Source organism: Lissotriton vulgaris, unplaced genomic scaffold (assembly GCF_964263255.1).
Source record: "Lissotriton vulgaris unplaced genomic scaffold, aLisVul1.2 SCAFFOLD_2196, whole genome shotgun sequence".
Taxonomy (NCBI): domain Eukaryota; kingdom Metazoa; phylum Chordata; class Amphibia; order Caudata; family Salamandridae; genus Lissotriton; species Lissotriton vulgaris.
Window position 1 is genome coordinate 316,426 of NW_028240745.1, and position 18,258 is coordinate 334,683.

An 18,258-nucleotide genomic window follows, 5' to 3' on the forward strand; every position below is an offset into this window, starting at 1 on the left:
CTTGGAGAGTGTCATCGATATGCTTCCCAAACAACGCCTCTCCATCGAAAGGTAGATCCAGGATCTTATTCTGGATTTCAGGTCTAAACCAAGTCGCCCTGAGGTATCCCTGGCGACGAAGAACTGCTGCACCAGCTAGCGATCGAAAGGCTGTTGTGGAGATGTCCATGGCACAATCGATTATCTCCATTGACGTTGCGTCCCCTTCTTGTAAAATTTTCTTCGCAACACCTTTTGTTTTTTGAGGCAGTTGATCCAAATGAGGCGAAGTGTCACACCAAAGTTGGCGATCGTACCTGCCCAATATCGCCAAGGCCTTTGCTGCCCGCACCAAAAGACTAGCCATTGAAGAGGACCTCTTCCCAGCGTTGTCTAACCTCCTGCCTTCCTTATCTGGAGGAGTAGTCAAAGGAGCTGACGGATTGCGTGACTTCCTCTGTGCAGCCTGTGAAATCACCGAGTCCGGTTTTGGGTGTCCCGTCAAATACGCCTGACTATCCTCGGGCGCCTTATATTTCTTTTCCAGGCACGGTAGGACAGGTACCACCGTAGCTGGGTTCTTCATTGCTTTGAGGCCTTCCTCCCAAACATGCTGAACAATAGGGATAGATCTAGTAACCTTCTTATATGGCTCTTTAAAGTCATATAAAAAACACTCGGTGGCAACAGAAGGCATTGGTAGCTTGAATCTGCTAGACGCCCTTTCCATCAACCTATGCAACCCCCCAATATCCTCCGGAGGGGAGTCCACCGGATCAGGACATGGTGAAGCCGGGTCCAAGATGACATACTCGTCCCATTCTAAGCCTTGATTAGGCCTGCCATCAAAGTTTTGATCCTCATCTGAGGAATCATTGTGAATGTCCAGTGGTATTGAAGGTACTTGCGTAACCGGTGTTTGCGGCTGAGACATCACCTGAGTCGGCAACTCTGGAGAGACCATCACAAGGGGTCGTAGGGACAGGCAGGGCTTGAGTGGTCGGAATAGAAGCAGGTTGTGAACATCTGGATTTGTAATCCTGCAGCATGTTATGGAGATCCTGCAAGAGAGAAGATGGAACAGATACCATCTCTTGCCTCGTATACTCATGTGGCTGAGCAGAATGTTGATACGCACATTACTGCAGGTACTCTCCTTCGGAATCAGTCTCTTGACATTTTACTAGAAGTTGGGATGGACTGTGTGCATATCCATATGAGTCCTAATCCTCATCATCTGAGTTGTCATCATCCTCCTCTAAAAGCAGAGCTGGAGGCAGGGGGTAACCCTCCTTGGAGACGTCATGTCTGGTGTAATCCGTCTCATAGATATTGTGATCCTTTCCGTCGATGACAGTATCGCCGACTATCCTGTCGACTATGGAGTTGTTACTGGTAATGCTGCCGTCGTCGGCGTCATCGACGGAGTAGACACCGTCGACGAACGAACTATCGACGACGAGATGAGTGTCGTCGACGACGAGACCGTCGACACTCCTGATGTCGTCGTCGTCAGTGTTGTCGTCGTCGAAGAACTCGTCGACGACACCATTGTCGTCACCACTGTCGACGAAACCCTCGTCGTCGCCGCCGTCGTCAAAACCTTCGTCGTCGCTGTCGTAGCCGACGTTCCCGTCGACATCCTCGTCGACGTTGCTGTCACCATCGTCGACGACTCCATCGACGGCGTCGTCGAGCCTGTCAACGGTACCACTTTAACTTTGGGCTTCAATGCCTTCGTCGACGGAGCCTTCAGCTGTGTCGTCGAAGACTTGCTTGGAACTCCTGTCTAACTTCTCAGAAGACTGAGAAGATGGTTTTTTTGAAGGCTGGAGCAGTCTTCATCCCAGAAGACGGTGTAGATGGTCCCTCCCTCTCCTTTACACCGTGGTGAGGAGATTCGACCGGACCCTGGCTCTCAGACTATCTGGGGGTCTTTTTTGAGGCCTTAGATTGACGCTCCACAGAAGGTGAAGGGGACTACCCCTTTGAATGACCTTTTTGAAGATGAGGCTGAAGAAGACTCTTCACTGTCGCTGGAGACTGTGTCTTTTTTGGGCTTCAGTTTCTGGAGCCAGGTGAGAAGCCTAACCTCACGGTCCCGGAGGGTCTTGGTAGAAAAGGTGCAGCAGATTTTGCAGTCCGCAGCCTTATGATCAGGATACAGGCAATACATACAATCTTTATGCCTGTCCTCAACAAATAATCTTTTCCTGCCGCAGGTGGAACATGGCTTGAAAAGGGCCTTCTACTTCTCCTTATCAGACATCCTGGAAGGGACAGCCAACAATCCTGAAGAGAAATCAAGTAGAAAACACTTGAAAGAGTAGAGATTGAGCAGAGCTCAAAGGAGACTCCCTAAGCACAACGTGCCGATAGAAAATCTGAGGCTCTGAGGTTCCTTCAGGAGGGTTCTAAGGGGTGAGGCTCTTCTGATTGGCTGATGATTAGTTTGGTCTTTTTTACAAAAAGAGGCGGACATGCTACAAAAGGGAATGAGGCCTAGGTCTTTCCTTTCTCTTTTGTACCTACTGCTATGTTACTTTTTGTTACCGAGGCTCCCATTCTGACGGCAGGGAATGATACAAAAGCATGGGAATCGATGAAAGTTACCAATACTGGGGCAACTGATTGTTATCTATTTTTGCCCTTGCTCTATAGGAGGTCGTGTCTGGCTTATTGTTTAGATCTACGACTGGATTTGTGCGTTTTAAATCCAAATAGATGGCGGTGTGGTCTGACCAGGAGAGCGGTAGAAGATTGAGCTCAGTGATGAAGCTGGTATGAGAGAAAGTGGCCTGTAGTTCATGGCCGGCAGTGTGAGTGGCTTTTTGCAAAAGCTGAGAGAGACCAAATTCATTTCCGGGGGCTCTACAAATGCTCTGGCATCCTTATCTTTTTGAGATTTTAAGTAGAATTTTCGATCTACAAGGACTGTAATGTCTGTGTGACAGATTTCATCCCATGGTATTAAGGAAGCATCTTCTGGGGCCAGGCGGGCGATAAACAAGGGTTCCTCTAAAGGATTTATCTTTGGGGAACCGGAAGCATTCGGCTTTGCTGCCTTCATTAGACCTATCTACATACCTAGCCCAGATATCCTCCCTATATATACATTTCCAAGCCCCCCTCCCCTTTTAAGTGGGCATCCAGTCTATGCATGGTATATCCCCATGGGATAGCTGTAAGGAGATCTGGGGTTGAGGCACTCTTTGCCCAGGTTTCCGTGATAAAGATGTTGTTTTGAGTCAATTACATTGTCCATTTCCATTGGTGTTGTACTAATGATCACACATTAATGAAGGCACCGTGATATTAGGAAGGCTGCTTCTGTGAGTGAAGGTTACTGTGCCGAGTGAGAAGGCTTGGTGGTGGGGAAGGTGCCGGGAGACAGAATCCGCAAAACTTACAGCACGAGCTGTTGCCAGACCAAAGTGAGGTCCCTTGAGGGCTAGGAGTTCCTTATCGATTTTTCTTCTAAGAGCGGAGGATAAACCAGCAGGGGTTCCGGGGCTCGGCGCAATCCGGGTGCGGATGGGCGGAGACAGGCTTTGCTTTGGCGCACCCGCTGCGCAAATGTGCTAATCCCCATATTGAATAACCCTCCATAAGAGGGTGGGCGTGACTACATGCCGGCCTGGAGAGTGAGTCTAATATAGTTTGACAAAGTAAAAAGAGAGCAGCCCGAGGGCCCAGCAGCCCGCTTGTCCTGCACGGGCTCCCCATGAGGGAAAGCCCTTGGAAATAATTAATACGACTTCAATTTGGGGAAAATGTAAAACATTAAATGAATAAAATAGGGCAGGGACCCTTCCAAGATGGCGCTTAGTAGCGAGAGGTGGAGCCAAGCAACTGCACAAAAAGGGTACCAAGGTGGCTAACTCATCCGATGCCTACAAGGAACTAAAAATGCTGCAGACCAATGCAGAATGGCCCGAATATCCTGGACTCGCAGCTCGAGAGGAGAGGTTCGAAACTGCACTGTGTCCAAATCAGCTCAGAGGAAAGGGAGCATCTGAGAGGGAGTCCGGTGTGACTTTGGTGTATTGATAGTTGTTAGAATTGGGGGTCTCTGGTTGGCGCAAGTATGCACTTGTGACAAGCAGGGACCCTCTCCTCTAAGTCAGGGCGAAGGATGACCCCTTTAGAATGACCCTTACTCACCCTCTAGGTGCGTGGCGTGAGCAGACAAGGCTATTCTCCAGGCGTTGTTTAGTTAAGCATTTGTAATCACACACACAGTAAATACACTAATCCCCCCACAAATGGACACCAGGCTGTGAGTATATAAAAATACGCTTCTTTATGTAAAAATTATATATATACTCTTTAGAACAGACTTATCACAAGATCAAATAACGTTTTTGTAGCACCACAGATTGTAAATAGGCACTTTTCTTCTTAGTTGCGGTTTCAAATGAAAATATCCTTGTTATATGTTCCCACAATAGTTCTTTCCCCTTCTGCACAGTTCTCCTAGTTCCTTGGTCGTTTCTGACCAGATTGTGCACTTTTTCACCCCTCTAGGACCTTAGGGACTCGGTCCTGCACTTTGTAGCGCTTCGCGGCGTTTCTGACAGGGGAAATCCCGACCCCCTTCCAAGTCTCACGCTTCCCGCGTGGGACGCGGTCGGCCCGGCCGGGTCTCTGGGAGCGTACGGCCCCCCCTGGTCTGCGGGACCCCCGCGGGGGAGAGCGCCGACCTCAGAGCTGCCAAGGGGGGGAGAAGGCCAAAGAACCCAGCGCAGCCCCGGTCAGTCGTGCAGGGGCTCGGATTGCAGCCTGCAGCTTCCCGACGTTCAGAGGATTCCAGCGGGAGGGGCCGGAGCGCGCTCACAGAGCAGAGCGGCGCTGCAGGCAGAGGCACACAGAGCGGTGCGAGTCAGCGGAAAAGGGGCGGCTCGCACCGCGGGGGATATTAACAATACCTTGGCACTTGCAGGCAGGCTGGCAACCCCAAAACTAAGGGGGGAAACAAACGTTGCGGGCCCCGTTACCGATGATAGTCTCGGTGGCGGCTTTTCTCCGGGGACAGATGCGAGGTGCCCAGCGGCTCAGGCAGAGCGAGGCTGGCACCCGAGGCGTCCGTCCGGCGGAGGTCTGTCCCCTGGGTCTGTTTACGTCCGGTGGGGATTTCTGGCGGGAGGGTGAGGCACAACAGCGAGCCTCCGTGGGCGGTGATTTCAGTGGTTTCCCTCGGCGGAGGGGGAGCGGCTCAGCAGAGCGGAGCTCTCCCTCGGCAGGGACGGGGAAACCGGCGAGCACGGCCTCGAGGAGGGGCTGGGGGGCACCAAGGTCACAGCTCCGGCAGTAGTAGATATCCCGGTTAGTTACCGGCAGACGAGCAGAGGGCAGGTTGAGCCAGATGATCCTGTGGCTCAGGTCAGGGGGCAAGCTCACTCAAGCCCTTGGAGAATGTTTAAGCACAAAGCAGCAAAGTCTTTTCCTATCAAGTCTTTTCCTCTTCTTTCTCAGCAAGGCAAGCAGCAGGCCAGTTCTCCCAGCGGCTCTTCTCCTTCTAGGCGGGCAGAGGTCCTTCGTGGTGAAACAGGATTCTGATTTACAAGGAGCAGGGCTCCTACTTTTATACACAGTTTCTTTTGTTCTCACAGGCCAGGGGGGCCTTTGCCTAACTGCTCTCAGCTCCTGAGCACTTGTGGTGGGTACTTCTGCTTCTGCATTCAGTGTGAGGGCAGGCACATCAGCCGCTCCCCAGGGGGGTGGAGCCAGCATTGTGCGGACAGGGGCAGCCAGGAGTACCTTGATGATGGGGCTTCGCCCTTCCTGGGCCAGGTGCAGGCTGAGTCATCAGTCGCTCCCCAGGGGGGCGGAGCCAGCATTGTGGAGGCAGAGCACAGCCTGATGCATCACTCAGGGGAAACTCCCACCACCCACTAAGGTGTCATCCTGCTATTCACAACCTGTCAACTCCCAGCCCTGTCACTCACACACCCAGACAGTCAGATACACACAAGAGCAGAGGCGGGCTGAAATGGTTAGACAAGCAAATGCTAACTTTCTAAAAGTAGCATTTGCAAACCCAGGATATTAAAATAAACTTTATTAAAAGAAGTATTTTATTATTCTGAGTTCAGGCATACTAAACATGACTCTCTACCATGTTCTCTGAGCCTGCTGGGATTATAGAGTGTAATAATTCCAGCAGCCCATTCTGGCCTAAGGGGAGCAGGTAGCCTTGCAATAGTGAAAAACGAATTTGGCTGTAATTCACTATTAGGACATGCCACACACATCAGGGCTTGTCCTACCTTACACTTACAATGCACCCTACCCTAGGGCCTACCATAGGGGTGACTAATATGAAGTTAAGGGAAGGTTTAGGGGCTGGCAAGTGTGTGCACTTGCCCAGCCAGCATGACAGTACCAGACTGCACGCAGGTTCTGCAATGGCAGACCCTAGACACATTTTAAGGCTGCTTCTGTGGGTGGCGCAACCAGCGCTGCAGGCCCACTAGCAGTATTGGCATTTACAAGCCCTGGCACTCTTGGTGCACTTTACTGGGGATTGACAGTAAATCCAATGAACCAATCAGGTATACCAAATACAGTTACACTTTTCATAGGGAGAGCATATGCACTTTAGCACTGGTCAGCAGTGGTAAAGTGCCCAGAGTCATTAAACCAACAAAAACAGGTCAGAGAGAGTATTGGAGGAAGGCAAAAAGTTTAGGGATGACCCTGCCAAGAGGCCCAGGTCCAACAATAGTGAATCCCACCGAATGCAGGAGGTCCGCCGTAGTCTGGAGGTGGGAGACGACAGCCCGGGGCGAGCTCGCCTTCAACAACCAGACATCGAGATATGGGAAGGCTGGCACCCCTGATCTACGCAGATGAGCTGCGACCACAGCCATCTCCTTGGTGAACACCCGAGAGGCGATGGTAAGGACAAAGGGGAACTTAAAATCTCGTGGCCTACCGTGAACCGCAGGTAGTGCCCATGAGCAGGTAGGACCGGGATGTGGAAATAGGCGTCCTGCAAGTGCAGCACTACCATCCAGTCTCCAGGGTCCAGGGCAGACAGGGAGGTCGCGCGAGCATCCTGAACTTTTCCTTTTTGAGGAAGTAGTTGAGGCCTCATAGATCTAGAATAGGGCAACGACTCTTGTCCTTTTTCGGGATCAGAAAGTAGCCGGAATAGCAACAACAGCCGACTTCTCTAAGGCTCCCTTGGCCAAGAGAGTCATGGCTTCCTTTGAAGCAAAGTCAGCTGATGATCCTCTGTCAGCCGGCCGTAAGTTGGAGGCACTGAGGGAGGGTCGTCTCGAGGGGTAGAGAGGGTAGAGAGTAGCCCCTTCGGACTATTCGGAGGATCCACCTGTCTGTGGTGATGTTCTGCCAGTGTTGGAGGTGATGACTGATCCTGCCCCCAACCGGTCGCCCATGCCCTAGAAGGGCAAGTCTAGGAGGGTTCGGAGGCTGAGGCTGCAGGGGGGTCTGACTGGACTTCAGGCTGCACCACCCTCGGGTTAGAACGAGCTGCGCCCGCGGCAAGCGCAGGTTGCTAAACTTGCATTGCCTTGTCACTGGGATATGGTAGACAAGGGTGAAAGCCCATTCCGCACCCACAAAAGGGGCTAGAGGCAGAATGGGGACGTGTGGCCACTGAGAAGCCCAAGGACTTGGCCGTAGCCCGTGAGTCCTTGAGGCGCTCCAGCACCCTGTCTGCTTTGTCTCCGAAAAGACGAGTGCCATCAAAAGGTATGTCCTTTAGCAAGGCCTGGGCATCCCTTGAAAGCCAGATGTTTGAAACTAGGCGTGGCATCAAACAGCCACCGTCGATGAAATCTCTCTGTCCAGCGAGTCGGTCTTGTCAGGACCACAACAAATGGCGAACTTTGCTGTATCTCTCCTGTCTGAAACCCTTAACACACCAAAAAGGGGTTGACAAAATATCAAAAAATCCTGTCAAAAAGTGACAGAGGGCCAGTAGCGGTCTGTGGAGGGAGTTCCGTGGGGCGGTGAGGCGGGGTGGATCGAGGGAGGGGCAGGGTGGGGGGTAATAAGCACCAGAATATGGATAAACGGAGGTAAGTAAACATAATTTGCGGCAAGATGTCTCTATTGGATGTAGAGTGCATTGGTGTAGAGCGGCATAGCATGCAACGGTATAGCGCAGTGGTGCAAAGTAGTTGGAGTAGATACAGTGCCGTTGGGTGCATTGGTTGTTAGTAAAATGATGTAGAGTGAATTGTGAAAAAAGCATCATTGATGGACAGTATACTGAATAATGTCATACATTCACCCCAGTACAGAGATCTGGGCCTAATTCCATGGTTCTTTTGCTCTCCATGCCTTTCCATTTCAGACCCAGCCATATGCAAATCAGCCTTGACCCTGTGCCTCAAGGGAACAGTCCAGCCCAAACTGCCAAGCCAAGTCTTTCCTGGACTGGAAACAAGCATCCTAGGACGGGAGGGTTTCACCCCTCTTCAGCCAGGATATCTTGACTCCAGTGGTGTGGAGAGAATGGGACTCACTTCTGAGCATACCCATCCCACTCGGGGTGACAAATGTAAAAACAACAGTTGATGGACAGAATGCAGAACAATGTCATACATTCACCCCAGTAGAGAGATCTGGGCCTAAAGCCATGTTTTTTTTGCTCTCCATGCCTTTCCAGTTCAGACATGGCTATATGCAAATCAGCCTTGACCCTGGGCCTCATGGGAACAGTCCAGCCCGAACTGCCAAGCCCTCCCTGGACTGTAAACAAGCATCCTTGGAGGGGCTCGTCAGAGGGAGGGGCTCAGATCCCATGTGAAATAACACAAGAAGGAGGGACAGAGTAACAAGTGTTTTTTTCTGAGTTCAAGCAGCGCCACCGCGAGGAGCTGGAGGGAGGAGCGGCCTCTGCAGCTGAGGGTGAGACTGCCCAAGAGAGCACTGTCCTAGCAGCATCCTCCCCTCCACAGCTCTGTCCTAGCAGCATCCTCCCCTCCACTGCTCTGTCCTAGCAGCATCCACCTCTAACCTGCTCTGTCCTAGCAGCCTCCTCCCCTCCACTGCTCTGTCCTAACAGCATCCTCCCCTCCACTGCTCTGTCCTAGCAGCATCCACCTCTAACCTGCTCTGTCCTAGCAGCATCCTCCCTTCCACTGCTCTGTCCTAGCAGCATCCACCTCTAACCTGATCTGTCCTAGCAGCATCCACCTCTAACCTGCTCTGTCCTAGCATCATCCTCCCCTCCACAGCTCTGTCCTAGCAGCATCCTCCCCTCCACTGCTCTGTCCTAGCAGCATCCTCCCCTCCACTGCTCTGTCCTAGCAGCATCCACCTCTAACCTGCTCTGTCCTAGCAGCAGCATCCCCTCCACTGCTCTGTCCTAACAGCATCCTCCCCTCCACTGCTCTGTCCTAGCAGCATCCACCTCTAACCTGCTCTGTCCTAGCAGCATCCTCCCCTCCACTGCTCTGTCCTAGCAGCATCCACCTCTAACCTGCTCTGTCCTAGCATCATCCTCCCCTCCACAGCTCTGTCCTAGCAGCATCCTCGCCTCCACAGCTCTGTCCTGGCAGCATCCTCCCCTCCACTGCTCTGTCCTAGCAGCATCCACCCCTCCACAGCTCTGTCCTAGCAGCATCCTCCCCTTCACTGCTCTGTCCTAGCAGCATCTACCTCTAACCTGCTCTGTCCTAACAGCATCCTCCCTTCCACAGCTCTGTCCAAGCAGCTTCCTCCCCTCCACAGCTCTGTCCTAGCAGCATCCTCCCCTCCACTGCTCTGTCCTAGCAGCATCCACCTCTAACCTGCTCTGTCCTAGCAGCATCCTCCCCTCCACTGCTCTGTCCTAGCAGCTTCCTCCCCTCCACTGCTCTGTCCTAGCAGCATCCACCTCTAACCTGCTCTGTCCTAGCAGCATCCTCCCCTCCACTGCTCTGTCCTAGCAGCATCCACCTCTAACCTGCTCTGTCCTAGCAGCATCTGTCCTAGCAGCATCCACCTCTAACCTGCTCTGTCCTAGCAGCATCCACCTCTAACCTGCTCTGTCCTAGCAGCATCCTCCCCTCCACTGCTCTGTCCTAGCAGCTTCCTCCCCTCCACTGCTCTGTCCTAGCAGCATCCACCTCTAACCTGCTCTGTCCTAGCAGCATCCTCCCCTCCACTGCTCTGTCCTAGCAGCATCCACCTCTAACCTGCTCTGTCCTAGCAGCATCTGTCCTAGCAGCATCCACCTCTAACGTGCTCTGTCCTAGCAGCATCCACCTCTAACCTGCTCTGTCCTAGCAGCATCCTCCCCTCACCCTCTCTATCCCTCTGAGCCCTGCCCGCAGTCCACCCTTTGCTTCACTGCCCTGCCCTCACGGCCCTCCCTCCGAGCCCTGCCCTCACGGCCCCTCCCTCCGAGCCCTGCCCTAACAGGCACTGCTTCTGAGCACTGCCCCTCACAGCTCCACCCCCTGAGCCCTGTCCTCGCAGCACCCTTTGCCCCCCTGCTCTGTCCCTCTCATGACTCTGTCCCACTGAGTCCAGACCCTGCCCGCCCGCCTCTGGGCCCCCGGGCGCACTCGTCCCTGGTTAAAGGCCCCCTCAGTTGAATCGGACGGGTCCACTGTAGAGAGGGGGAGGATCTCCGCCGCTGGATGCATTAGAATTCCTTCCGAAGGGGGAGCGGAGAGCGGCTCAGGGCGCCCCCGGTGGTGGATCCGCCCAGACCCCCCATCCCCCGGGGCACGCGGACCCCCCCTCAGGGCCGGGATGGAGCCGTTGCACAGGTGAGCCCTTCTATCCTCAGCACCAGTGCCCAGCACCGGCTGGACCCCTCCCCATAGGGCGCCTCATAATCACCGAGGCCGGGCGGGCGCACAGGGCGCCGGGCGCTCCCCGGGCTGGAGGGGCGGGGGGGGGGGGGGGGGCGCAGGTTTCAAAGCCCTGCAAAGCTCCGTGAACTTCCCACAACAATAGAAGCTCTGGCGGTTCATGCACCTGTGGAGAGAGATGGGGCCTGCTTTGACTCATCTAAGGCAGCGCAGAAGGTTAACGTGCCTGCAGCAGAGAATGTGCACTGTGCAGACCACAGAGCTGTCCTTGATGTGCATAGCTCAGTGGGTCACTGCTCTTGTCACAGAGGTTTGTTGTCCCTGTGCAGTTGATAAGTCACATTCGTAATGTCGCACAGCGAGCTATAGACGGCCACCGAAGAGCTGCCTGGGAGCGCCTGGCGCAGGTGAGAAAGGGGGTGCTTTTTTCCAGTCTGTTATCATCCTGATGTTGATAAAAAAAAGGTTTGTTTGGGTAAAATATATATTCTAATTATTAAAGTCAACTGTTTGACGGTGCCAAGGGAAGAGATGTGGCGCAACGGCCAGGGCGACTGACGCTGGAATCTGGGGTTCACGGTTCGATCCCCGGCTCTGGCGGCAGGTCAGCCCAGCACCATGTGACTCTGGGCAATAGCTTGCTTAATCTTCCCGACGGCCCCAGCGCCTAGAGACCCTTACGGGTGATTGTGCGCTTTACAGATGTGGATTATTATTTTCCCTGGTTTTTCATGCCACTCTGACTGAGGTGCGCGGGGTCCTGCTCGCCAGCCCCCCCCCCCCCTGCCAGGCTTCCTTCCCTAAACAAAGTATGTGCAATTGTTGACCAATTGGAAGATTGTTCGCACCCATATAAGTCCTTAGTGAATGGTATCCCTGGCATCGAGGGCATGGGCACTAAAGAGGGTCTCTAAGGGCCCCGGCATATATGATGCCACCCCAATGGCCCCACCCTCAATCTGCACACAGACCGCCACTGCAGGGCGCGTGAAATGGTGCAGACAATAGTGAAAACATGACGCTGGAAACACTCCGTGTGCAAGGCTCAAACACACATACACTGTATGTAAGTCACCCCTGCAGCAGGCCTTAGAGCCCTGAGGCAGGGTGCAGTATATTCCATGTGAGGGCACACCCGCACGAGCAGACCTGCCCAGCGCCACCGGGGTCATTGCAAGCGAGCAGGCGGCCATTTCATGAGCTCGTACTGGGCACGGGTCATTACTGTAGTGCGGTTAGCACTCTAGCAGACGCACGTACGCATCCACGCATCCTCAGGCCAGGCGTGGCCTGCGGGGTCCAATAAAAGAAGGACGCGTGCTCGGGCACGTCACTTCCGAATGAGACGAGTGTGTGGTTTACTGGCTGACGCTCCGCGCTTCCACCCCAGCGCACGTGGCCATGCTGGTCGCTTAGGCCTACCCACACACCCTCACCACATTGGCGACGAAGGTGGGATACTGACCCTCGCTCCCTTCATCGGGTGGTACCACCTGACACACGCCGAGGTATATACAGACACCGCAACACCGCGGCTCGTCGACCCGCCAATATTCGGGTACCTCCGCCATGGTGGACGAGGCAGCGGCACCGGTCATCAACATCCCGTTCCAGCACGCCGCTGCTGGAGTGCTGCCGCCCTTCAGTGAAGCGAGTGACCCATCTACAGCATCACCCCGGTGGAAGGTGTGGCTAGAGAGACTTGAAAACTACTTCGTCGTCACAGAGAAACGGACGACGCGGTGAAACGATCACTGCTTCTTCACTACGCGGGGGACGAAGTCTTCCGACTCTTCAAACACCTACCCAATTCGGCGGGGGTAACCACGTATGCTGCTGCGGTCACCGCCCTGAACAACCACTTTGACCCTCAACTGAATGTAGACTTTGAGGTCTTCAAGCTGGGACAAGCCCGCCAACGAGAGGGCGAATCCATGGATCAATTCCACACTCGGGTCCGGGAACTGGGCAGTTCCACGGACGAAGACCAGCCCAAGGCCATCAGGCGCCAACTGATACAAGGGTGTCGGGACAAAACGCTGAGGGGCCACATCCTAAGAAAGCCCGGGATCTCGCTCGAGGACATCCTTGTCCTGGCCAGAGCTCATGAACTGTCAGATGCCAGGGCCACGGCCATGGAGCAAGCACTGCATAAGATTCCCGCCAAACCGGAAACGACCAGGAGTGAGCGGGCTGACGCGGTACGGGCACGACCACGTGGCCCAGGAAGAAAAGGAGCCCGGCGAGACACACCACAGGGCCGGTGTGGATACTGTGGACACGAACCCCATGCGGCCAGAGACTGTCCTGCCCAAGGCCAAGTCTGCGGGAACTGCGGAATCCCAAATCATTTTGCAGCGGTTTGCCGCCGGAGGAACAAACCCGCAGAAATCATGGACAACCACCAAAGCGGTCCGCCAACTATCCATAGCAGAATCACCTCCGGGGAGGACAGATAAATTCCTACCAACGTCGCAGGTTGAATCAGACTCTGAGGACGAGGAGGAGGCGTATGTAGTCTCTTTCGCCAGGGAACTAAAGATCAGACGACGGCCGCAACCGACATGTGTGATCCATGTAGGTGAGAGCGAAGTGAAGGCCGTCATTGACACAGGGGCCACCGTCAATGTCATGGGCCTACAAGAATTCAACAAGCTGCGCCCTCGCCCGGAAGTCTTAAACTCCAAGACCAAGATATTTGCGTATGGCGCCGACACCCCACTCCCTCTGAAAGGGAAAATAGTCATACCCATACGGGCTGACGAAGTGGAAGTAACCGCAACAATCCACATCATTGATCGAGAGGCTGACACGCTAATAAGCAGCCACACGGCGGAGGACCTGAAGCTTATTGCTTTTGCCAACCACATACGGAACCATCAGGTAGAAGAACTCCTGGAGCGCTTCCCCGAGCTGTTCAAAGGTCTCGGGTGCATCAAATGCGCACCGATCAAACTGCACATCGACAAAACCGTCACCCCTACCGCCCTCCGCCATCGGAGAATCCCCTTCCACCTGCGGCCACTGGTGGAGAAGGAACTGGCGAAACTCGAGAAATTGGGGGTCATCGAAAAGGTAACCGGGCCCACCCCGTGGGTGTCGCCCATGGTCATCGTCGAAAAACCCAAGCAGCCGGGCGAGGTCCGGCTATGCATAGATATGAGACTGCCGAACGCGGCAATCAAGCGGGAGAGACATCTGACCCCGACGATGGATGACATCATAGCAGATGTGAACGGCTCGAAGTGGTTTTCCAAGATCGACCTCAATGCAGGATACCACCAACTGCCACTCGCTGAAGAGTGCCGCTTCATAACCACGTTCAGCACCCACCTGGGCCTCCGGAGGTACAAGCGCCTCAACTTCGGAATATCCTCGGCCGCTGAGGTGTTTCAGAACACCATCAGGGAGCTGCTTTCGGGACTGCCGGGAGTCATCAATGTGAGCGACGATATCCTTATTCATTCCGCCACGGCCTCCGAACACTACAAGCACTTGCGGGATGTGCTGAAGAGACTCAGTGCACATGGAGCAACACTCCACAAGGAGAAATGCCAATTCTTTCAGCCCTCGATTGAGTTCTTCGGCTATGTGTTCAACCAGGAGGGAGTCCAGATCGACCCGCGGAAGTCAAAGTCCATCAAAGATGCCCCAGCACCACAATCGCCCACGGAAGTGAGGAGCTTCCTCGGAATGGCCACGTATTGCGGCCGCTTCATCCCAGGCCTGGCCACACGCAGCGAGCCTCTCCGAGCGTTGACGAAGGCAGATGCCGCCTGGACCTGGGGCCCCAAAGAACAGGATGCCTTCCGGAGCATAAAAGAGGCACTTCTAGAGAACGCCACCCTCTCATACTTCGATCCAACCAAGCGGACCGAGGTAGTCGTGGATGCCAGCCCCGTGGGACTTGGGGCAGTCCTGACACAAGAACATGAACCAGGGAAATGGACAGCCTTAGCATTCGCGAGCAAAGCCCTAACTCCCACCGAGGCCAGATATGCTCAGATAGAACGCGAAGCGTTGGCCATCAAATGGGCCTGTGGACACTTTCACCTTTACTTGCACGGACAATCGTTTGTCATGGTCACAGATCATCAACCCCTGGTGCCACTCTTCAAGGGCACTGCCCCCCATCCACCGCCACGCATCGAAAGATGGGTGATCCAGCTCCAAACTTATGACATGGAGGTCATCTACAGACCCGGAGCCAAAAACCCAGCCGACTATTTGTCACGGCACCCACTACCCCGAGAACCGGCAGCCACTAATGAGGAGTGTGATGGCTATGTTCATTGGGTGGCTCTCACATCCTGCCCCCAGTGTATGACTCTAGATGAAATCAAGGAGGCAGCAACAGAAGACCTCCCCTACATGCGGTCACTGCAGGCGGTGCAAGAAGGATCCTGGACGGATTACCTCCGGGCCCCCACGAGCTGGACGGCGGCGGACAAGTCAACCCTCACAAAGTATTGGCAGATCCGCCATGAGCTCAGCGCCACGGAGGAGGGCATACTCTTAAGAGGGACGCGCCTCGTGATACCAAGGCGACTCAGACATCGGGCCACCCAACTTGCCCACGGGGGTCACCAGGGGGTCACCAAGATGAAGGCGCGCATGCGCGAAAAGGTGTGGTTCCCCGCACTAGAAAGCACTGTGGACGAGTATGTCAAGAATTGCATGTCCTGTCAGTTGACCAGCGACCCGGAACGGCCAGTCCCATTCATCACGGAGGAAGCCTGCACAGCTCCATGGGAAAAGGTCAGTGTGGACTTTGGAAGCTTCCCCGGTGAGGGACATACTCTGGTAGTCATAGATTCTTATTCCAAATACCCCCTCGTGGAGAAAATACCATCCACGGCCTTTGCCCACGTGGGGCCAGCACTTGAAAAGATGTTCTCCCTATTCGGCCTGCCCGGTGAACTCAAAAGCGACAACGGCCCGCCCTTCCAGGGAGCGGAGTTTGCCACCTTCATGACGACGCGAGGCATTACCCATCGGCGCATCACTCCCCAGTGGCCACAAGCCAACGGGGAGGTGGAGAGATTTATGCGAACACTTAACAAAATGTTCAGGATCGCAGTAGTCGAAGAGGCCGACCCCGAACAGAGACTGCACGAATTCCTGAGGGAATACCGCAGGACGCCCCATTGCACCACGCTGAGAAGCCCGTGGTCGTTAATGTTTCAAGGCCAACGTAGGGATTTCCTCCCCATGCCGCCGGGGCCAAGGCTGGAAGATGAGGAAACGAATGAGATGCAGGAGCTCGCACAAAGACGTCGGCGCATGAACAACATGCGTACGAGCCACCGCCGCAGGGCCACTCCAAGGCAACTACACCGAGGGGACCGGGTTGTTATCAAAAATCGACGCCCCGGAGGGAAGTTTCAGACCTTCTGTGAACCAGGGCCGTGGACAGTCACCAACACGAAGGGCACAATGGTGACCGCCAACAAAGAGGGAGAAGAAGTGTCAAGGAACTCGTCATGGTTTAAAATAATCACTCCGGCCGGCAATGCAAGCGCCGAAGCCCAGGAGGAAACCTCCGAAACACCTGGAGCAACAGCACCAGAAACGGCGAGTAGCTCTTCAGCAGACGTTGGGGGCCCAACACCGGAACTTGAAGCACCAACACACTCCACCCCTGTCCGGAGTCAGGCCCACCATGGGGATCGAGGCTCGGGCCGCACGCCCCGTTACAGTCTGAGGCCCAACCCTCGCCCCAACCAGAGACTCAATGACTATGTCTGTCACCTAAGCTCCTGAACTCAGCAACCAGGGAGCACGCAAGTACCACTCCATCATTGTGTATTCTTTTCATGAACAGTTTGTTGAACGTTTTGAAATTGTTGAGAGTTGGATAGAGATGTAGTGCGGTTAGCACTCTAGCAGACGCACGTACACATCCACGCATCCGCAGGCCAGGCGTGGCCTGCGGGGTCCAATAAAAGAAGGACGCGCGCTCGGGCACGTCACTTCCGAATGAGACGAGTGTGTGGTTTACTGGCTGACGCTCCGCGCTTCCACCCCTGCGCACGTGGCCATGCTGGTCGCTTAGGCCTACCCACACACCCTCACCACAATTACGAGCTCCCCAGCTACATGACGGCTTCACTGAAACCTAAAGTGTTTGGTATCAAAGGCCTTGACTTAATAATTCCAAACTGATGCCAGTAGTGGATTTATTAAAACATTCACCCAGAGGGCACCGTGGAGGCGCCCCTGAAAACCTACCAGCCTCTTACTGTGCTGGCTGACTGCTATCGTCCAGCCTGCCGCCACAGACAAGTGTCTGACCCCCTGCAGGTGAGAGCCCCCCTCGCTGAGGCCAGAAGCAATGCCGCCTCCAGCAGCACGGATAGTGAACCTGCATCCCAAGGCCAGGGGCTTTAAAGCCCGCGCCCCCTTCGATATGCAACCCCCCAGACCGGGGAGATGCCACACCCTGCACGAGGCACAGTTGGCAACAGGACAGGCGGGACATTAGCTGTGCTCGGAGGCGCGGAGCACTGCTAAACCAGACACACTCCTAGGGGGGCTGCCTGACGAGCCCCACAAAACGAGGGGTCCACCATTTTGATTTTGGTGGAAATCGGGGAATTCTGACAAAATATCAGAATACAAATATCAAAGAGCAGAAATATCGAGTTTGAATTATATCGCGATGCACAAATATTGTGGACAAGAATATCGATTTTAAAATAAGTAATATCAATGTTAAAAATATTTGTGTTGTTAACATCAATGTTAAAAAATATCTATTTTGTTGACCTGTTGACCGCGGTGCGAATTCCCCCGCGGTGCAGGCATTCTAATCAGTGGGCGGAGTTCGGACGCCCCCGGCTGTCCTGGGCACACACCCACCGGCATGTGGGACGGCCGGGGGCCGTCCCCAGCACGAAGGGTTTAATATCATTTACAAAAATATTGATGTTAATAATGTCATTTTAAAATAATTTCTATGTATTTAAGTATATATTTAATGTCTACATGTTATAAATTGTATAATTATTGTAAATATTTTTTAATATAGGTTGTACATTTTTTGTTTTTTTACATTTAATTTGATAGTTTATTTGTATTTTTAGTGTCGTAGTGGATTATGGAGTTTATACGGGTACAAGGTGAGAAGTACATTAATTATAATAATTAATTCATATTAAATATTTAATTGATAATACATTATGCTAATTGTGCAATTATTATTTTTAAATTATGTTAAGATCTAGGTGCGGGTTGTGGGGTTCGTAGGGGTATAGGGTGGGAAGTAATTTAACTATAATTGTTTAATAATTAATTCTTAATTATTTAATTGATAATTAATTATGTAATTGTGTAAATGATTTAATATGCTATTAATATTTTTGGTGTGGCTTGCAGTTTTTGAAGGGGTAAAGGCTGTGAAGGAAATTAGTGATAATAATGCAGGTTAATAATTCATAATTATTTAATTGACAGTTATGTAAATTGGGTGATTAAGAAATATTGTAAGTTATATATGAGG

The 18,258-nt window shown here is 53.3% G+C and overlaps 1 long non-coding RNA gene across 1 annotated transcript in view; it reads left to right on the top strand.

Annotated features, from left to right (window-relative positions):
* The first annotated feature begins 10,531 nt into the window (after nucleotides 1-10,531).
* The window catches only part of LOC147672887 (uncharacterized), a 33,331-nt gene continuing 25,604 nt past the window's right edge, over nucleotides 10,532-18,258 (top strand). The window contains exon 1 of the long non-coding RNA XR_015303478.1: nucleotides 10,532-10,712. This is a non-coding gene — a long non-coding RNA (uncharacterized LOC147672887). The remainder of the gene's footprint in view (nucleotides 10,713-18,258) is intronic.